Source organism: Neoarius graeffei, chromosome 1, assembly GCF_027579695.1.
Source record: "Neoarius graeffei isolate fNeoGra1 chromosome 1, fNeoGra1.pri, whole genome shotgun sequence".
Classification (NCBI taxonomy): Eukaryota; Metazoa; Chordata; class Actinopteri; order Siluriformes; family Ariidae; genus Neoarius; species Neoarius graeffei.
The window spans coordinates 26,312,193-26,334,920 of NC_083569.1; the positions used below are offsets into that span (position 1 = coordinate 26,312,193).

Sequence of the window (22,728 nt, forward strand, 5' to 3'; positions counted from 1 at the left end):
ACTGACATATTTAATTCTCCTTATCATACATCTTGATCTCATCAAGATTTCAGTGGCTTTAGTAGTGTTATGAGCTAGCATTCCTTTGTCTTAGCTTAGCCACACGAGGTTAATCTAAGCCCACACACACGTGGTCACAGGCCCCACCAGGCCTGATAAACCACACTTTAGCTAGCCACCAGAGCTAAATCCTTTGTTCTCAAACCCCACGTGGTGACACACCCTCCTTAGCTAGCCACACGGCTAATTATTTTGTCTACTTAGCAACACAAAGCTAATCTAGGCCTCACCACGTGCTCAAACACACCTCAGTTAGCATCCCACGCTAGCTTTTTCCTTTTGCTAGGCCATAGGCCTAAACACATGGTCAACTCCCCCACGTCGCCACCACTCACAAACACACCTTAGCTAGCAACAGAGCTAATCCTTTGTTCTACTTAGATAACATTCCTTTGTCTTAGCTAGCCACCAAGCTAGGCCTCCACCATGTACACACACACCCACACAAACACACACACACCATATCATATTTGTATATAATGATTCCATCTGCTATTATCCATTTTTATCTTTGTTATAATAAATTCCATTTATTATTGAAACTGTGTGTTTTATTTGTGTTCCAATATCTTTGAAGTCCCCAATCTCCCAAAGAATTCAAAAAGGTGCATATAAGTTATGTAATACGGTAAGTGATCATAATAATTTGGAATATACCATAATTTAGCTGTTTGGTAATTTATTATTAAGCACCAAAATTAATGGTATGATTCACTTTAAATGATTCACTTTGAATGATTCAATTTAAATGATTCAATTTAAACAATTCAAATGAGACTGATTCAATTTAATTATTAACCTTCAAATTTAATGAGACTGATTTAATGAGATTGATCACTTAATAATTACCAAATGTACCTACAAATTGTATGAGCCAACATACAGAGAGAAGGTGAAGTGGGTCAGAGGACTACAGTAGAAGCAACAATCCATGAAGGAAAACAAAAGAGATGATTTTTGACCCCAGTAGGACTCACAGTCCCACACTGATCAATCTGTGCTCTTCTGCTAGTGTGATCATGGAGACAGTCTTGGGGTGCACATGACAGAGGATCTTATCTGTGCCAGAAAATCCCAACATTGTCTCACTTTTCTGCAGAGACAGGAGAGCAAACCTCACCCCTCCGAGCTTCAATACATTTAGGGGAACCATAGACAGCATCCTGTGCAGCTCTGTGAGTATCTTCTCTGAAAATTGCTTTCTGTGTCAAAGCACAAGCCGCTAGAACACATAATGGAAACCACTGGAACCATCATCAGAGTTTCCCTTACCTCAGTTGAGGATCTTTACCAGAAAATATGAATTTTAAAAAACTACCCACTTTAAGCATGTTCCCTCCCATCCTGCTAACAGAATATTTAATAATCTGCTCATCTACAGTACATGAGCTAGAAAGCTTTCCAGAAAGGTCCACAAAAAAGACTTCTTATTCCCAGCATCCATTTTTATCTGTGCAAAATGTGGCAAAGTGGTAGGGATGAGTGAAAGAAGATAAATAGATAGATAACCTTGGTGTGTTAAAATCTTTCTCCTTTCTACACAAGATGGCATAGTCAATTATCTTACTGTGGGCCAAGTACTAGGATCCTGCACACCCCCCCCCCCCCCCCCCCAGAGATATAGACTTCTGTCATTATATAAATAACACTTTACACAATTATATAGGCTCAATCTGTTCTTCAGTCATACATACATACTACATTTATATTCACCGATCAGCCATAACATTGACACCACTGGCAGGTGAAGTGAATTACATTGATTATCTCGTTACAGTGGCACCTGTCAAAAAGTGGGAAATATTAGGCAACAAGTGAACAGTCAGTTCTCGAAGCATTATTGCCAACTTAGTGACTTTTTTAAATAAAAAAAAAAAGTGACTAGCGACAAATCTTGTGAGTTTTTGGACAAATCTTAGCTACTTTCAAAAGACGATATCTTTGTCTCCAGAGGATTAAAAGGTTTATTCGCTACAGGGCAGATGAGGCCGAATCATCCCTGACTGAAAACGAAACATCCTTCTTGTGGTTGGTTTCCCAGGCAGACAGAGGCTGTGCACTGTGTGAGAGAAAAAATAAGGAAAACACCTTGTCTCTTCAAACTTGCTCTCTGAGTAATCATTTTATATGTAAATATAGTAATTATCACTGCACGGTTGTTTTCTTTAAAATTATGTGCATGGTGATTTTGTCAGATGACACTGAGGTTATAAAATAGGAATTTTCTCAGTGCAGAGCAGCAGCGTGAAAATGGCTTGGATGTGACTGCTAGTGAACATGTTGTTTTAATAGGCCACATTTTAGTCACTATTTCATACTCGTTCCATTGCCTGATAACCGAAACAGGAAAAAAAATGTAAATGAGAACAGCTTTATTGGGAATTAGGCTGTATTAAAATTATGTCCGTCACCAGCTATGCGGTCACTGAGGTCCAGACCTCAGTATTTTTTTTTTTTCAGAACTAAAGAAAAAAGGCAACTGATTAAAAAGAGTGAACTTTCCTGATAAGATGACTGCATGCTGTCCAAACACATCTTCTCGCCAGCCATCATCACATGGTCCATTGTTGGTGTTATCAACTGTGCATTGATGGAGACTTGAGTGCAAACTGTTCTGCAGAAATTGCACACCAAAGACACATTCAAGCCCTTAGTCTCATCCACAGTAATCACACTGATCTTTAAACTGTCCAAATGGAGACATTCTCACCAGCAGAAAATGGTCTTCAGGTGATGTGAAATCATGAGCAGCACTTGCCCACCTTCTCAATATCCCCTCTTTTGTCTGGATCACCTTTCTACATTCAAAGCATCCCTTACAGGCCCCAGCAAGGATCGAACTCACAATCTCTAGTTTATGAGACCAGTGCTCTTACTACTGAGCCTTGAATCTTTCACAGCAGCTGAAGATTGGGAACACAGCAGAACCTTGAAGCTCCTGTGCCAATCCTCAGTAGAGCCCACAGAAACTGCTACAACATCACTCACAACTTTAGTTCCTAGCTGCAGTTAGCTTCTGTTTACTATTTGCCTCACAAAAAATGGACACACATTTTAAATAATGTGGTGTGTCAATCATAGAGTGGGCTGTGGGCTGTACATTCTGGCTAAACACACTGAGCAGCAGCCAGTGGTTTTCAGGTGATGAGAACTATAACCAAAAAAATCTAACCAGTGTTTTTGGTTCTTTTTTTAATGTAATTTTCTCAACCTCGTGCTTTTTCCATGCATATCTCATAGACTTCTTGTCCCAAGTTCCCAAGCGCTATATAGTCCAAAATTGTAATTGTGTAACCAGGAACTTACAAATATGTGCAGCATGATAAGAATCCTTTAGAGTTTTAGCTGCAGTCTTTTTGTTGATATCAACTCGCTCACTGATAGAGAACTGAGTAGAAGAAAGAGTGAGAGCTCTCAAGCAACAAACAATAAGGCACCACTTTTTCTCAGTCACAATTCTCTACCTTCAGAAGGTAGGTCAAAGGCCCCAGTGAGAATTGAACTCACCACCCCTGGTTTACAGGACCAGTGCTCTAACCACTGAGCTATGGAGCCTCAAACAAGTACTTATCTATTGATCCATGCAAAATTACTCAAAATGATTGGAGCAATGACGTAGTGGTTAGCGCTGTCGCCTCACAGCAAGAAGGTCCGGGTTCGAGCCCCGTGGCCGGTGAGGGCCTTTCTGTGTGGAGTTTGCATGTTCTCCCCGTGTCTGCATGGGTTTCCTCTGGGTGCTCCGGATTCCCCCACAGTCCAAAGACATGCAGGTTAGGTTAACTGGTGACTCTAAATTGACCGTAGGTGTGAATGTGAGTGTGAATGGTTGTCTGTATCTATGTGTCAGCCCTGTGATGACCTGGCGACTTGTCCAGGGTGTACTCCGCCTTTTGCCTGTAGTCAGCTGGGATAGGCTCCAGCTTGCCTGCGATCCTGTAGAACAGGATAAAGAGGCTAGAGATAATGAGATGAGAATAAAAATAATAAAAAAACCATATTGTTTACTGAATGAGAAGGGCAGGGAAGATTGAGAATCCAGCAGCTATGGTTTGTTTACACCCAATATTAAAACTTGAAGCATCTTAGCAATCACCACAAAGACGCCTACAAAAAGCAAGAATCGGAGACAGTTTCACTAACTCTTTACATGCCAGCAGCCAAATCAGTTTCTCTGACCACCACTTCACTGGAATTAAACTCGCAAGCAAAAGTCACATGACTGAATACAACCTTTGTTCTATTCCAGGTTAAGCACTTGCAAAGAATGATTGAAAAACTTCTCTGTGGATTGTCGGTGAATAAAATGGCAAGCTTGTGGTCGCAAACTGTGACTGTATGGCAGGCTTTGGAGAAAACTTTTTTGTCCTTTCTCAAGATCTGCACCAGCAGCTCAATACAGGCTATGAACAGGAGTGGAGATAATGGGCACCCCTGGTGGACACCAGAGCGAACATCAATCACTTTTGTGAGGTGCCCATTTACCAAAATTCTGTTGCAAATATCTTGATACAGCAGACCCACCCACTCTTTAAACCTCCCTGGAAAACCCGCCTTTTCCAGTACCTGAAAAAGATACTGGTGTGAGACCCGATCAAAGGCTTTCTCAAAGTCTAAATTTATAACTAATAGCCAAAAGTTTCTGTCCCTCGCAAAACAGATGGTGTCTCAAACAAGCACTCAGCTGTCCATGATCTTCCTCAGGAGGATGGCACAGGCTTGATCCAGGTGGATCATGTCTTCTAAAACTGTTGACATACGTCGTGATAGTTTGCTAAAAAGCTTACAATCAAAATTTAAAAGGATGATCGGTCTCCCGTTCCTCAAGTCTGTCTTGTCACCTTTTTTGCGCAGTAAAGCAACTATCCCTATCCTGAAACTGTCTGGAAGTGAAGCCAATCTTTCAAATTCTTTAAAATCAGTCAAAATGTCATTTGCTAAAACATCCCAAATGGTTTGATAAAATTCCAGAGGGAGTCCAACCGCTCCTGGAGACTTTCCTTGTTTAAAACCTTGAAGACAGTTTTGCAATTCTAAAATAGTAAAATCCTTGACTAATACACCATGACTGTTTTTTTTTGTCTAAAAAACTTAAAACTTCCTGCACTGTTTCACATTGCACAACTTTACTTCTGTAGATGTTTTCATGTTAATTTAAAAAAACAAAACAAAACAAAAAAAAAACCTCTAACATGCTTAAATGAGATACGCAGAACCTTTATTTTTAAATACATTTCTGAGTGGATAATATCTCCGTCCTTGACTCTTGTTTGCTGCATAAATGGGAATAAAAACATATATTTTTTGAGAGTTAAAATTGACCACAAAGTTGGCATTCGAGCTGCCCCGCTGAGCCAGCCAGCCCTGAGCGCGTGACGTCACAGCGGTAACCGGTTTTAAGGCAGAGGCCTTTGACAGCTATAGCTCAAAGTCATATAAAAAAAAAATATGGTGAAAGGGGCTTTTGTGTGTGTGTGGGGGGGGGGGGGGGGGGGTCCATGCAAAAAGCTTGATATTTCTAACATTTGACCACCAAAAATTTACAGCTCTATCAGAGCAAAGCCTGCAAACATAAGTTGATCTCATTAACATTCCTCTCCACAGAAATCTTTAGTAAAAGGCGAAAGATTTATGCATCAATGAAGAGAAACCTGAGCTACACTTAACACTGGATCAGGCTAGTGAAACTGTATAGAGTTTTCACGTGATGTCATCAAACCGGAAGTCGGCCATATTGGAGGCATTGGACACATCAACAGCAAAGCAATCTTTGTGAATGTTTCGATAAACAAACCAAATAATGGTGAATTACTGCACAGTTTTGGGTTGCCACAATCGCTCAGATTGCGAGAAACATCTGCACTTCCATGGATTACCTAAAATAATCGAAAATCAGGGGGAGGAAAACAGAAAATTGTCAGAGGAGCGTCGTCGTCTCTGGCTTGCCAAACTAAACCAGGATCTGACCGACAAAAATCCGCACAACATAAGTGTTCAGTTCACTTTGTATCAGGTATGAGGGTTTTTTTTTTAAAGTTTTGATCTATGTCTTAAAATTAAACATAACACCATATTTCTCCTGTCTAGCCATGATGGTGCTTCTGTATGTTCTCTTGAGAGTAAGCTAAAGTTAAAAATCACAATCAGCCATCTGCTGTCAGCTGAGGTAGGCCCACAGGGGATGTGCACACATGATCTACAGTATATCACTGTACATGTAATGTACACAGTACACACCTTTGCTTTCACCAGACATTTGTCACCAAATTTCCATGCTTTTCATTCCCTGACTCAGTCACAGCACATCTGGTTCTAGGCTTCTAGTCCCTTGAAACACTTCAGATCCTCAGCAGTGTATGGACTTGGTAAAAAAAAAAAAAAATTAGTTGATGATGTCTGGGTATATTACAGCCGGCAGTAACACTTTGTTTTCACTCAGTTTCTTCCCCATTTCATATGGTTCCAGGCTGTTGATTAACTGCAGTTTCCCCAGATAGTAGGCTCTTACACTGGGCTCTTGGCTTTCTACATACTTTCTAGCAGTTTCTGTCTTCTTATTGCAAGTTTCTTTAACCAATACCATTACAAAAAATGTGATTTATTTTTTCTTGAGTGAAATAGAAACACTGTCAACAGAAATCAATAGCTCTAATATGGTACACATCTAGAACTTTCATGTTTTGGTGATGTTGGTGAAAACACTACTGGAAGTCCAGAAAGCTGGTCCAGGGTAAGGTGGCCTGGGCCAATCTCTTGCATCTTTACAGCTTTCTTAGCCATTGCAAACAGGCAGAGAAATAAATAAGCCAGTAAGTAAATAAAAAGAAAGAAAGCAGAAGGTAGATGTTATGTGATCTGTCTCATGAAAAAGTATTACTGCAGACTAACAGTCCAGTTGCTTGTTAAACATGGAGAAAACCAGAAAACAGGAGACCAGACAAAAAAAAGAATTTTTTTAAACTTTTTGAACAAAATAACTTTCTAGGGCTAATATAATATCACACAGATACATGGAATAGAAAAAGCAAGCCCCAGTTCTACAGTAGCTCTTTACTATCATCTACTCTTACAAAGAAAACATAAACATTAAACTAACCTATTTAAAAAAAAAAAGTGCACCTTTTTTTTTTTTTCAGTTTTTAAACAAAGGGACCATTCCTGGAAATACTGCAATACCAGGTTGATGCATGGAGTAAAAAGAGCAAGACTTTATTCCAGCTCCCTGTTCTAAAAATCTGTTTAATATATCATCCTCATTTATAGAACACATCAGATATTAAACTGATAAGATACTACACTTGATCTTAGCCAAAAGACCGAGAAGCGATAAAATTTTGTAGTGAACAGCTTTAAATAAACCACTTCCAAATATTAAACTCCAGAAAGGTAAACACAGCTAGACTCCGCCCTCAACAGCTGGATCCTTTTGAAGAGAGACATCGGCTTGGTGTGTGTGTGTGTGTGTGTTGGGGGTTTCCATGCAAAAGGCTCGATATTTCTAACATTTGACCATGAAACATGTCCAGCTCTACCAGAGCAAAGCCTGCAAAAATAAGCTGAGCTCATTAACATCCCTCTCCCCGGAAATGTTTAGTAAAAGGTGAAAGATTTGCGGTCAGTGCAGAGAAACCTGAGCTGCACTGAACACTGGATCAGGTTAGTGACACTGGATTGGAGGCTGGGAGACTCTCAGCGCTGCCGCTGTGATGCTTGGAGTTGTGGCTGAGGAGCTCATTACGGAAACACCTGGGATCTCCTTTAAAAGGAGGAGCCTTTGGGAAATGGCGGGGGCTTGGAGCTCATCACCTGCTGTCTTGGGTTTGGTTATTTATAATGGCTTTGTTTTGTATTTGTTTTTTCTTTCATGTTACAGCTCTTCACTCCACTATCATCACATGCTTGCACTGTCTAACACTACTGATTAATTGCCTTACTCACACCATACATTCATTTAGTAAATATTTCTATTTTCTTTAAGTAAATGAATTAAGCTCTTCAGTCTCTGTCCTTGTCCTCCTTCCTTTGTTGGGATTTGTAAATCAGTCGAAACACTAAGTCATATCAGAAGGCGGGGTCACGTGACTGCAGCTGTGTGAGCTTTGAACCCTGACATTACAAAAGTATAAGTTTAGAAACACAAGCCAAATGTGACCAACATACAAATAAACAGATCAAAGCACATTTGAATGAAGTATTAAACTTGGATGAGCCAGCAGCAATATTGCTTTAAAAATATTCTGATCACTGGACTGAAAACCTAAATAATTATTGACAACTTTTTCCTGGGGCTCGAGGCAAAAATATTCGCTTGTGCTACATCCTAAGGCAAAGTTTAGTTTTATAAAATTGAGAGCATCATTATTAGATCAAAGATGCCTCTAAACTTTAAGCTAACACTATTTGTTTTCTCTAGAAATGTAATTTCATTGGTGAACGGCTGCTTATATTGTTTCTATGGTAGACTGGGTCTGTATGTGATTATATATGACACAGCCGGGGCTGCATTACAGCTGTGAATTTTGCACATTGGGAAAGAAGCGGACAGTGTTTTTTTTTGTTGTTGTTGTTGTTGTTGTTGAGCTGTAGGTTGGCTTGTTGGTCTAGGGGTATGATTCTCGCTTTGGGTGCGAGAGGTCCCGGGTTCAACTCCCGGACGAGCCCAAGTTTTACCTTAAATCCTTAAATGGTCGATCTGGACCGGGGTATCAGGGATTTCACTTGGCTGAATTGCTCTTCAAGTGCTCATCTCATGAAAGTTACATCAGAAGGTGTGACGTGCTCAAATACACTGTAAAGTTGCCGGATAAATCAAAAAATGATTTGGAAAACTGCTTTTTTGCATCTGAATTCTGTTCCAAAAATCACTCAAAGCTCGGCCGCCATTATTAGTTCGCAGCGATTTACAGGTCGGCGGCGCTGCACGCGTGACATCGTTTGCGCCAGCCCGTTCTTTTGTTTCCACACGGACTGTATCCTATTCTCTGCAGTGGCGTGCGTTCTTGATACCGAGACTTTTGAAAAAAGACACGAAAGCTCTTCAAACTCGTCCTCAATCGTTGGCTCTTTGGATTAGGATGACATCGAACCTTTTGCCGCGGAGAAAGAAGCGGACGGATTTTTTTTTCCTAATTTATCCTTTGCTTTCGATAGTTTGGCTCGTTGGTCTAGGGGTATGATTCTTGCTTAGGGTGCGAGAGGTCCCGGGTTCAACTCCTGGACGAGCCCAGGCTTTACCTTAAATGGTCGATCTGGACTGGGGTATCAGGGATGTCGCTGGAGTGCGTCTTTCTTAAAGTGCGAGTCGAATGAAAGTGACATCAGAAAATCCCTGCCTTGCTGTGTGTGATGTGCTCGAATACACCGTGAAGTTGGCAAATAACTGAAAAATTGGTTTGGGTTCCTTTTTCTGCACCTGAATTGAGGAATGTGTAAAGGACATTAGACACTGGATGCTTATTCATTTGCTTCTGCTTAACTCTGACAAAACGGAAGTACTTGTCCTGGGACCACATGCAGCTCGAAGTAAGTTTTCTGATTCCACAGTAACTCTGGATGGCTTTTCTGTTTCTTCACGTGTAGCAGTAAAAGACCTCGGAGTGATTATTCACCCCAGTCTTTCATTCGAAAATTTGAAACTCACATTGGGAAGGAAGTGGATGTTTTTGTTTTTTTTTTTGAACTGTGTTTAGATTCAGTCTTGGTTGAGGAAACTCTTCACAACCATCATGGTGATGGCTCACAGAATGTGACGGATTGTGACCGGACATCCAAACCCTCCCAAGCATCTGTAATGGGCCATGGCAATCCAGGCTCTGGGTTCCACCACTTCCTGATGAACTCGCAGTGTTCGCACCAATCCAGCTGCAGGCACATCCATGAGGGCTCACCAAGCTCAATGCCTGCTGGGACGTTCGTACCTCATCACTCACATTACGGATTTTACGCACCAGGTAATGAATAGTGTGATATTTTAATTATTGTAAATCTACTATACATCCCAATCGCATGCGCATAGATAGATAGATAGATAGATAGATAGATAGATAGATAGATAGATAGATAGATAGATAGATAGATAATAACCATTGTGTGTTAAAGTCTTTCTCCTTTCTACACAAGATGGCACAGTCACTTATCTTATTGTGGGCCAAGTACTAGGATCCTGCACACACACCCCAGAGATATAGACTTCTGTCATTATATAAATAACACTTTACACAATTATACTGGCTCAATCTGTTCTTCAGTCATACATACATAGTACATTTATTCACTGATCAGCCATAACATTAACACCACTGGCAGGTGAAGTGAATTACATTGATTATCTCGTTACAATGGCACCTGACAAGAAGTGGGAAATATTAGGCAACAAGTGAACAGTCAGTTCTTGAAGCATTATTGCCAACTTAGTGACTTTTTTAAATAAAAAACAAAGCGACTAGCGACAAATCTTGTGACTTTTTGGACAAATCTTAGATACTTTAGATACTGTATTAAAATCATGTCTGGGGCGGCACGGTGGTGTAGTGGTTAGCGCTGTTGCCTCACAGCAAGAAGGTCCGGGTTTGAGCCCCGTGGCTGGCGAGGGCCTTTCTGTGCGGAGTTTGCATGTTGTCTGTGTGGGTTTCCTCTGGATGCTCCGGTTTCCCCCACAGTCCAAAGACATGCAGGTTAGGTTAACTGGTGACTCTAAATTGACCGTAGGTGTGAGTGTGAATGGTTGTCTGTGTCTATGTGTCAGCCCTGTGATGACCTGGCGACTTGTCCAGGGTGTACCCTGCCCTTCGCCTGTAGTCAGCTGGGATAGGCTCCAGCTTGCCTGCGACCCTGTAGAAGGATAAAGCGGCTAGAGATGATGAGATGAGAAAATCATGTCTGTCACCAGCTATGAGGTTACTGAGGTCTGGACCTCAGTAATTTTTTTTAGAACTAAAAAATAAATAAATAATAATAATCAGATCAAATAAAAAGTTTAAACCTAAAGACAACTGGATAAAAAGCAAACTTCTCTGATAAGATGACTGCATGCTGTCCAAAAATGTCTTCTTGCCAGCCATAGTCACATAGTCCCCCTTGAAAACTGGGGAACAATAGTCTGTTAAGGGGGGGGAAGAAAGGAGGGGGGGGGGGAAGAAAGGAGGGGGGGGGGGGAAGAAGGGAAAAAGAGGAAAAAAGAGGGAAAGGGAAGAGAAAAGATTATTAAGGGCTTAGCTTATGATTTTTAAGTATTGAACCATGGTAAACATTAGTTGTGAATAATTTTTAAAAAATAATTTTTCTATTTTCCCATAAATATATTTGACTTTGGAATCGCCGGTTCGAATCCCACCTCCGGCGAAACAATTTGACATTCAGTACAATTGTAATATTTCATCAACTTTTATTAATATTGATATTAAACATGTTCCATCAAGTACTGTTGGATTTTTTTAAAGGTTTTTGGTTGTTAAAGGTTTTTGATTGAGTGACAGCTAGTGTAAAGACTGACAAGTGTCTTTTGAATCACATCAGATTACGTTATATAACATGTTAACACTGATTAAATTAGACATTTGCCTCATATTTTCATCCAAAGTGTTTTTGCTATCCATGTGGTGTTAAAGGTATATTCTTCAAAGATTGTATTATATTAGCTTTTGTAGAATCCTTATTATAAAAACCTTAATTAAAAAAATATATAGTATATATATGAAAGTGCTTAAGTCACAAAAAGACCCATTTTGATATATTTAAAAAAAAATTATTTCACATTTATTCATAGAAACATATTTCACATTTATTCAAGATCACACAAAGAGTTGGGGCAGCGTGTCCCCCCAAAAAATAACAACATATTTACACATTCAAAACAACAACAGCTCCTCTCTAGTGCAAACAAACAGTCTGCAGCCTGCCCTCAAACAAGAACAACAAATCACAGACTGTACCTTTAAGGAGGAGTCCTACACTTTTTTTAATTCATATAATTAAACAGTGAATTAATGGCACTGTAATATTCACAATTAATGAACAGCATTCACCAGCTTGCTTCAGCTTTACTCACTTGCGGGTCAGGATAAGCCTGAACATCTGGGCGTGCGGCAGGTCCAGCTGCTCCCGGACAGCTTGACTGGTCGACAAGTAATTCAGGGAACAGACCGTGCACCTGAGGGTTTCGGTCAGCATCAGGTAATACCTGTCAATGTCCAGGACTTTACGGGCCCTTTTATGGACACCATATCCAGTCAGCTGCTTTCCACAGGAGGGGCAGAAAACTCTCACTTTCCACAGGTGGTAGGGCATCCACACCATCAGCCTGTGTGTGAAAAAGCGGTCTGGAGTCGGGGTCTGGTGGTAAATGAGTGCTGGGACTGGGGGCTCATACCACAACTTCAGATCCGCTCGTAGTCTGCCAGACTGGAATATGGTGTTGGCAATCCAGCGCTGGTCCTGTGTGGGGATCATCTTCCTCAACTCCCCTGGCAACCAAAATGAAGCTCCATCTCCTGCTTCATCCTGATAGGTTGAAGATAAAATAAGAATTAGTTTTATGCATGAATACAAGTTAAAACTCAGCAAATAAAATGCAGACACACACATATGCACGCACACATAAACACACACACCCACCCACACACAGACACACTCAAGTAATCTGTGTGACTTCTGTAGTGTGTTATTCCTACCAGGCTGCTGGTGTTGGTATCACCATGTGGACATGCAGGAGGAGGAAGAGGAGCAGGGCTTGGGGTCCTCACGGAGAATGCAGCAGAGGGAGCAGGGCTTGGGGTCCTCACGGAGGATGCAGCAGAGGGAGCAGGGCTTGGGGTCCTCACGGAGGATGTAGCAGAGGGAGGAAGAGGAGTGGGGCTTGGGGTCCTTCTGGCCACTAGATGTGGCTTCAAAGAGGCTGACTGCACCCCGCCAAAATGTTGCTTGGTGAACTGAAAGCAGTTAACATTCAGTAAGACTTCAATGAAAACAGACACAGAACACTTAAAGCTCAAGTGGGATGGCATCATTCAAAGCAATCAGTATAAATCATATTCACCGCCGACAGGCTTGGAGGAGGCCGCAAGAAAGTCTTCTGAGCAGCTGCAGGGGCCACAGATCCCTGACTGGCTGGCGCTGGCTCTCCTGCCGCTGGTGACTGTGTGGCAGGCTGCTAAAATGGAATTACAGAATGGGAAGAGATAGTTAACAGCAGATGAGCATGTTTTAGTACCACAAAAGCTTGAAGAATCAGTCAGCACATCACATAGCTCACCTTTGTGGTATGGAAACCACAAGTGCAGCCTGTGGGCCAACCAAAAAGTGTTGCCTGCCCAGGTGTCTGGAGGGGGCATTTCTCTATCTACAATGACATCATTATCGCTCAGTCAAGAATGAGTTACTCAGTGTTCAACATACTAATCTCTGTTAAGCAGTCAGTACTGTCTTCCTACTTTACCTTTTGATAGAGGTCGTGCCATTTTTTTTGCCTTGGCACTGGTCTGTTACCAGAGCCAGAGGGCCAAACTCCGCTGGAGGCAAAAGTTCTCAATCTCGCCATCCCCTCCCCTCCCCCATGCCTTTATGGCTCTTACTCATCTGAATGAAGAAAATGTAAAAATAAAGACAGTGATCACAATTTCCATTTATATAACGATAGAGAAATAGCTTGGATACACACATTAACACCCTTTATTCTTACACTAATGCTGGGACTGGTGCACACTTACTGTAAACAAGCCATATTCTTACACTAATGCTGGGACTGGTGCACACTTACTGTAAACAAGCCATATTCTTACACTAATGCTGGGACTGGTGCACACTTACTGTAAACAAGCCATATTCTTACACTAATGCACTAGTGCACACTTACTGTAAACAAGCCATATTCTTACACTAATGCTGGGACTGGTGCACACTTACTGTAAACAAGCCATATTGAGGTAACATTACAAGAGAATGCTAACAAACAAAATGCTAAACAAATTCAAACTATTGTTGGTTTATTATTGAATATTAACACTGAGTCAAGATAAATAGCCTAACGCACGTTTATAATCAACCATCATATTATCATCGTGGCAGAAGTTAATGTCCAACCACAAAATTACCATCGTAGCATAGGATAAATATAATGTCCATCCTTACGTTAATATTATGCTAACATCATTCATATGTAAATCTATGCCTTTTGATCATCGTATTTGCTTTCTTTACGTCAATAACAGTAATTTCGCAAAAACGCTGACATGCCATTGAATTGATATATGATCATTTTCCACAGGTATTAAACATTAGCAAGACAGTAAACTTATCTGACAATCGTTTGTTCGTTGCTGAATTTACACAAAGTTTTTACAGAAAACTTTTATTCATAATATGGTCTTACTTTTAGTATTGCTGGATTGATGACGACAGCCACTGAAAAAAGTGAACTGAGCGAAGACTCTCCGTTGCAAGGTACGCACAATCCAATGTGAGATTGGAGAGAAGCGTAGATGAGTATTTGTTCCCCACTGGAGTCCCAGCAGATTGAGCAAATTTGAGGATTGTTCACCAAACGCCACAACTTGCTGGGGAAATGGTTGGGGTTGATCGGGACGGTGAAGCATGTTTCTTTGACTTCCATACCAGCTGAAGAATTTGCAAGCACCTGGTGAAAACGGACAGGAGCTCAGCGTTAGTGAACTGGAGTTATTGATTTATATAGACATTTGTAAACCAACTTGATTATAACAGTTGCTCTTTAGTGTTGACTAGTTAGCAAGGCGGGGGGGGGGGGGGGACGACAACATGTCACACTCTCAGAAAATAAAGTGCAGTAGTAGTCCATATGTCCATAGTATGCATGGTCATTGGGACAGTACCCTCTAATGTGCTTATTTGTCCCATTTATATACTTCCTGGGAACGCACATGGACCTTTCTGATCCTAAGAAGTACCCATAGTTACCTTGAGGCCCAATAATGAGCCCTAAGGGTACATTAGTGTAGATTGTACCTTGGGGAACAGAAATGAACTCTTACTGTAACACTATTTCTGACAGTGGAGACTTGACCAGCCTCCTTTTTGTTGTTTTAATATAATCAAACAAAAACAGACCCAAAGTCAGTTTGAATTACACGATCATGTGTGGCTTATTGTCTGATATCTGGAAACGTACACCTGTTATTTTGGTTCCTTTTGGAGGTTCTCTGTTCTCCCCTCTTCTCAGAACCGTTAAAACTATGCGGGAACCGTTACTCACGCGCCAGTCTCGCGTGTTTACATTCAAAAGGAGACAAGCATGCGCATTTTCTTCTCTAGCACGCGCTGTGGAAAAACATGAATATTCAATGAGCGCGCGCGTGGACTTGTCCAATCAGAGTAACAAGCGCATGCAACTTCATCCGGCCCACTGATCTCTCTGTAAAATATCTGACTATTTTCTACATTGTAGAACAATACTGAAGAGATGGAAACTATCAAATAATATATGGAACATAGATGGAATTATGTAGTAAACAGAAAGTGTAAAAAAAACAAACACAACCCAAAATGTTTCATATTTTAGATTCTTCAGAGTAGCCACCGTTTACCTTGACGCTTTGCACACTGTTGGCATTATCTTAACCAGCTTCATGAGGTCATCACCTGGAATGCTTTTCAGTTAACAGGCAAATAATAAAAATACAGTAAACAGCCCTGCTCCACAACTGTAGTAATGCATATTATGTCAAGAACTGCTCAGCTAAGTAAAGAGAAATGACATTCATCATTACTTTAAGACATGAAGTGTGTTTTAATGAATAAAAATAAAGAAAAACTACTGAATGAGGTGTCCAAACTTTTGACTGGTACTGTATATTAATATAGAATAACAGTTACAAATCATGAAGTCTTTGAGGTAAATGATTGTATTTAGAATGCATGTGCAAGTTTGACGTCTTTTTGTCGTGAGTTAAAGGGCAGAGGAGTGAAACATGATATGGTTACACTTTCTCTCTCTGCTTCGCCAGACTATTGACCAGTTCGAGTCCGATGGCTGTGATAACTGAGTCTTACTGCAAGTGAAGGGGAACCGGGAGATGGTTTATGATGCACAAGCTCCTTTTTTGATGGGTATGCAGCATTCCTTTGGATTTTTTCCCTCTAATAAATCATTTTTATTTATTAACTAAACTAAGTAACCAACAAATTAACTAATTTATTTATTTATTTTTGAATAAATAAGGCTGCGTTCTGTGTGTTTTCCTTACAGTGTCATTGCAATGATGAGTCCTGAAGACAGCTGGGTGGCCAAGTGGCAAAGAATAGGTGTAATTTATACACTTCACTATAATTCAGTCATTCATTTTATATATATATATATATATATATATATATATATATATATATGAAATAGTCAATATTTGGTGTGAGATGACCCTTTGCTTTAAAAAAAAAATAGTAGTCTGAGGTACAATGAGTGCAGTTTTATGCGGAAATGAGCTGTAGGTTTTACTGAGCATCTTACAGAACCAGCCACAGTTCTTCTGGACACTTTGACTGTCACGCTCGCTTCTTAATTTTGCACCAAAACCCAGCAGCCTTCATAACGTTTTCTTTTTTAATCTGAAAAGTGCTCTTATGTAATATGCTGTTCAAATATTTTGGTTTTTTTCTGTAACATTTAATTTTGTGCTGGAAAATGAATGTTTGGGACTCTAAAATGTTTTTGTACTCACTCGATAATGTAGAAATCATAAAATAAAAATATATAACAAAAGTTTGTATGAAAAAAAAATAGGGTGCCTAAGACTTTTGCACAGTCCTGTGTGTATATATAAAATATTACTGCATTTGTGAATCTGTTATTTCCTTTCACAGGAAATTTCAAAGCAGGTGTCGATCCAGCCATCCATTATCTGTGGCCGCTTATCCTGTTCTACAGGGTCGCAGGCAAGCTGGAGTCTATCCCAGCTCACCATAAGCTGGAACATTTACTGGAAGATTACAGTAACTGGCAAACACACCGCCTAGTGGCCAGTGTTAGTAATTACCAGTCATACACACCGCCTAGTGGCCAGTGTTAGTAATTATCAGTCATACACACCCGCCTAGTGGCCAGTGTTAGTAATTACCAGTCAGACACACCGCATAGTGGCCAGTGTTAGTAATTACCAGTCAGACACACCGCATAGTGGCCAGTGTTAGTAATTACCAGTCAGGCACACTGCCGAGTGAAGAATGTCTGAGCGTTAAGAGGCTTTTGGGAAACCCAGCCCTGATCAGTATGAAGGTAAAGAAGAAGGAATGAGAATAGACAGTCATGCGATTAGTGTGTGTCGTGTTAGTAGACTATTAAAACTTAAAAAAAAAATACAAATCACTCAGTTAGTACAAGGTGACTTACTACGAAGGAGGAGCTTAAATCGCTGATAGCCGCTGATGAATTGCTGATAAGTTGCTGATAATCGCTGGAAACTCGCTGTTACTCGCTGTGAAGGTTTGTGTCGCTCTGAAGCTCTGTGTGGATGTGTGGCTCTTATATAGCTGCAGATTTTGAAACATAACTAATTAAACTGTTTTCATTTAAACTAATTAAACTCTTTTAAACTAATTGAACTAATGAAATTGTCTGAATCATGTGACCTGGGTTTCCCCCTAAACTTTAGGGGAAACCCAGGTCATGTGACCAGGTGACATCAGCTCCCTGAGAGAGAGAGAGAGAGAGAGAGAGAGAGCATCCTGATGGCTCTGTGTTGCTCAGTAGCCCATTCAGTGTTGTGTGTGGGCGGCTTTACATCTTCTCTCCCGGACCGAGAGCTCATAGGCTCGTCAGAGTGAAGCCATCTGGCCGCCATCTTACCCCTCACATCGCGTGGATTTGGTTTGTGTGTTAAACCGTCATATCCGATCAAACTGACCCCAAGACAAGTATCTCCTGACCCCCATCCCCATTACCTCCTCTTATTTTCTCAACTTTACCCCCATTCCTTACATATCTTTATAGCGCTCCCCTTTTCTTTTCCATTTCAGTCTCTGGTCATTTTATGAGCAGCTCTTTTACTACTATAATTATTTTTACAGACATTATTTCAGTTTATCTTTTTCTTTTGTATAGTTCTTCCTTCCTTTCTATCTGTTTATTTAAATACCAACACAAAGGCTATCCTTCCTTTCTGTTTAGGACAGCTGTTGAAACAGGAATATTTTCTCATGTTATTTGCCATTTTCACTTCATTCTTACAGTCAGGTTTTAACAGGTTTTAACAGGTTTTATTGGTCACAAGCTGCATGAATATTGTGACAGTGAATTATGTGACTTTGCAGCTTTGCTGAGATTTCGTCCATATAGTGTTCCGATGCTCTCCCAACTGAGCTGCTTTACCTGAAAATCAGTAACGTATGAGGCAAAAATCAGACGCTTGGTCCAGGAGCAAGGTGAATCCCATTTTATCTGATGACCACGTTCGTAGAACAAGCCCGACCATGCCACCATCTGCCACTGTTCTAATGCTCCCCAAGCCACCATGTTGCACCCAATGCACACATTTCTTTAACTGCATGGACCAAAATTCACAGCCATGACCCATTTTCATCTTTAACAAAAGTTATTTCTTTGTCCATCATTCAAAGTGGGCAAAAGCTTTTAAAGGTTCCACCAAGAATTGGACTCGGATAACTGGATTCAAAGGCCAGAGTGCTAACCGTTACACCATGGAACCAAGTTATGCTCCACTTTTAATTTTTAGAAGATGAATACAGACCCGGGGCATTGCTAGACATAAAGCTCTATTGGGTCACAGCCCCCTCCATATCAAAGGTTTATGGTAGTTATTGATTTTCACCCTGGCAAGACTGCATAGTTTTTGTAGCTTATATAAATGCTAGTATGCACTGACTTTTGAGTGCTACGCGATTCTGTAGATTAGAACTAACTAACTACTTTTGACAATGCAGTGAACTTACTGAAGGTTGACAGCCGTAAATCAAATGCATACAGCATCAACAACTAGCATCACTGTTGCCAGCTGACCGAGCATAGATCAATGATGATAATATTAACATACAGCTAGATCATCTTACCTCCCTCCACCTTATCCACATCTCTCCTTACTGCTTCTCTCCCTGCCTCTGTTTTGGATGAAGAATTTCCTGATGTCCATCTGCAGAGGTACAACCCCGATTCCAAAAAAGTTGGGACAAAGTACAAATTGTAAATAAAAATGGAATGCAATGGTGTGGAAGTTTCAACATTCCATATTTTATTCAGAATAGAACATAGATGACATATCAAATGTTTAAACTGAGAAAATGTATCATTTAAAGACAAAAATTAGGTGATTTTAAATTTCATGACAACAACACATCTCAAAAAAGTTGGGACAAGGCCATGTTTACCACTGTGAGACATCTCCTTTTCTCTTTACAACAGTCTGTAAACATCTGGGGACTGAGGAGACAAGTTGCTCAAGTTTAGGGATAGGAATGTTAACCCATTCTTGTCTAATGTAGGATTCTAGTTGCTCAACTGTCTTAGGGCTTTTTTGTCGTATCTTCTGTTTTATGATGCGCCAAATGTTTTCTGTGGGTGAAAGATCTGGACTGCAGGCTGGCCAGTTCAGTACCCGGACCCTTCTTCTACGCAGCCATGATGCTGTAATTGATGCAGTATGTGGTTTGGCATTGTCATGTTGGAAAATGCAAGGTCTTCCCTGAAAGAGACGTCGTCTGGATGGGAGCATATGTTGCTCTAGAGCCTGGATATACCTTTCAGCATTGATGGTGTCTTTCCAGATGTGTAAGCTGCCCATGCCACATGCATTAATGCAACCCCATACCATCAGAGATGCAGGCTTCTGAACTGAGCTCTGATAACAACTTGGGTCGTCCTTCTTCTCTTTAGTCTGAATGACACGGCGTCCCTGATTTCCATAAAGAACTTCAAATTTTGATTTGTCTGACCACAGAACAGTTTTCCGCTTTGCCACAGTCCATTTTAAATGAGCCTTGGCCCAGAGAAGACGTCTGCGCTTCTGGATCATGTTTAGATACGGCTGCTTCTTTGAACTATAGAGTTTTAGCTGGCAACGGCAGATGGCACGGTGAATTGTGTTCACAGATAATGTTCTCTGGAAATATTCCTGAGCCCATTTTGCGATTTCCAATACAGAAGCATGTCTGTATGTGATGCAGTGCTGTCTAAGGGCCCAAAGATCACGGGCACCCAGTATGGTTTTCCGGCCTTGACCCTTAAGCACAGAGATTCTTCCAGATTCTCTGAATCTTTTGATGATATTATGCACTGTAGATGATGATATGTTCAAACTCTTTGCAATTTTACACTGTTGAACTCCTTTCTGATATTGCGCCACTATTTGTCAGCGCAAAATTAGGGGGATTGGTGATCCTCTTCCCATCTTTACTTCTGAGAGCCGCTGCCACTCCAAGATGCTCTTTTTATACCCAGTCATGTTAATGCTGGGCTGCCAACTCTCACGCAATGAGCGTGAGACACACGCATTTGATTGTCTTCACACGCTCACACGCCATACCTCCGATTTCTCACGCTAGAAAAAAATCTATTTTATCTATCTGATCTAGGCTACCCATTGCGTCGCGCCAACCACTTGTGATCGACCAATTACGCCTTACGCACGGCTAAACAGGCAGAGAGGTGGTCCCTTCTGTACACACTCCCCTATGGTAGGTGGCGCATCTAATGATGCTGCACTCGCCGGAAGTTGGATAATTGCCTACCGTCAATTTCGAGGAAGAGGAGAGAGAAGAAGGTATTTGAGTTGAAGACGGGTGTCTCAGACAGGTTTGTACATATGCACGCCAATGTGTGGTGTTACTGGTGTAATTATGAACTCATATAAAGTTTCTTAATTGTTTTAGCCTCTAAGTGTTGTGAAAATATTCAATGCCATATTGAGAGCTGTGTACTAGGCATGCTAAATCATTATAGGTCTACTGCCATGCCACAGCCTCTATCTTCCCCAACAAGCAGCATGGGAGAGCACCTCCTTATCACACATTTATTAAGGTGCATTTTTAGTTTGTTTACTGTATGTTATCATACTTTATGGCTACGTTCACACTGCAGGCTGAAGTGACTCAAATCCGATCTTTTCGCCCATATGTGACCTGTATCCGATCTTTTATTGACAATATGAACGACACAGATCCGATTTTTTCAAATCCGACCCAGGCCGTTTGGATATGTGGTGCTAATTCCGATTCCTATCCGCTCTTTTCATATGCGACTTCAGTCTGAACCGCCAGGTCGCATTCATCCGACTTTCACGTCATCAACAAGCCACAAACGTCACTATTCTGCGCTGAAGTAGGCGGCGGGTCTCTCAAAAAAGTTACAACAACATGGCGCATAATCACGGGCGCAGATAGAGGGTGGGACGAGTCATATTTAAATTCACCTCGTTCGGTCCCCCCCCCCCACTTATAGGGAGGAAAAAAACGTCTATGCTGTCTTTCTTTGCATAAGGCAAACCTCACGGAAAAATCAAAAGACTAATTACCATTCGGTTTATTGAGGTGCACAGCAGTGTATACATATAGTTGCAACAACTCACATAAAACAAAACAAAGACTGATATTCGGTTGGTTGAGCTGCGCAGACTGCACAGGTTGCGAGCTCGAGCTTGGTTGCTATGGTTACTAACAACAAGTTTGACAGGCATATCGGGGTTGGGGTTGGTTTGCTGGCAGCTTTGTCCCCCCCCAGTTCAAAAAACGTATCTGCGCCCCTGCGCATGACATCAATGCGAGGGACGCTTCGGGCTGTGAAGGTTCTGAATCTTCTCAATGGAAGGACGCAGAGGTTAGGGAGCTGATTTCCATTTGGGGGGATGCAGCTATTCAAGCTAGATTGGATGAGTCATACCGCAACCGGGCGGTTTTACTTCCGTAAACACTGGCCATGCTCACTGCGTGTGACATCGTCGTATCCTGCAGTGCGCATGCGGAACACTTTTAGGTCGCTTTTCGTTCATACTGAGGATCACATACAAGTCGCATATATTTGTTAATGTGAACGACCTCACAAAAAAATCGGATTTCACAAAAAAATCGGAATTGAGCATTAAGCCTTGCAGTGTGAACGTAGCGTATGACTTTATTTGAAGCCATACTGGAAATGTTGTAAAATAAAGCAAGTAAGAGATAATATTACAAATGCAAGAAGAGCCATTAGCCACCATACCTATTGTTTATTTACAGGGTATTTATTTTTAATTATTTATGTTGTATGTAATTGCTCAGTTAAAGTAAATAAAGCATGGTCACCTGTAATATCAAAGAACTTGAACTTGTGAATAATTAAAAAAAAGACAGAGAACAATATACTGAGGAGACAGGGTTTCAAAGAGGGCAAGACAGGTAGAGAATATTTGTCAGATAACAGGCCCTGACAAATGCTCTATTACTAATAAGAAACATAGATAAGAAATAAATTAATAAGAAATATATTAATATAGCTTAGTTAAGTATGACCAAAATTTTTAAGCCCAACTTTGTGTGCACATTCCCACCTATGGCCAAGGTTCAGCTTTTTGTGTTTCAATACTGTTCAAACTTAATCATTTTAATGTTTCTTGCACATTTTGCTTACTGTTTAAGCATTTTATTTGTTCTTTTGCTGTTGATATTTTTCCCCATGCCAATCTTCTGCTGAACCCAGTGGTGGGGAAAGCCCTTAAATGCATAATG

General features: G+C 40.8%; 6 non-coding genes across 6 annotated transcripts; 2 read left to right on the forward strand and 4 right to left on the reverse strand.

Moving 5' to 3' along the window:
• Nucleotides 1-3,542: 3,542 nt before the first annotated feature.
• Nucleotides 3,543-3,615, reverse strand: trnat-ugu (transfer RNA threonine (anticodon UGU)). Its single transcript has one exon. It is a non-coding gene; the product is annotated as a tRNA-Thr (tRNA).
• A 1,986-nt stretch (nucleotides 3,616-5,601) lies between these two features.
• Nucleotides 5,602-5,716, reverse strand: LOC132895797 (U5 spliceosomal RNA). Its single transcript, XR_009655835.1, has one exon. It is a non-coding gene; the product is annotated as a U5 spliceosomal RNA (small nuclear RNA).
• Nucleotides 5,717-7,199: 1,483 nt separating this feature from the next.
• Nucleotides 7,200-7,385, reverse strand: LOC132897510 (U2 spliceosomal RNA). The gene has a single exon (XR_009656338.1). It is a non-coding gene; the product is annotated as a U2 spliceosomal RNA (small nuclear RNA).
• Nucleotides 7,386-7,581: 196 nt separating this feature from the next.
• Nucleotides 7,582-7,695, reverse strand: LOC132896482 (U5 spliceosomal RNA). Its single transcript, XR_009656060.1, has one exon. It is a non-coding gene; the product is annotated as a U5 spliceosomal RNA (small nuclear RNA).
• Nucleotides 7,696-8,646: 951 nt separating this feature from the next.
• Nucleotides 8,647-8,718, forward strand: trnap-ugg (transfer RNA proline (anticodon UGG)). Its single transcript has one exon. It is a non-coding gene; the product is annotated as a tRNA-Pro (tRNA).
• Nucleotides 8,719-9,210: 492 nt separating this feature from the next.
• trnap-agg (transfer RNA proline (anticodon AGG)) lies at nucleotides 9,211-9,282 on the forward strand. Its single transcript has one exon. It is a non-coding gene; the product is annotated as a tRNA-Pro (tRNA).
• The last annotated feature ends 13,446 nt before the right edge of the window (nucleotides 9,283-22,728 follow it).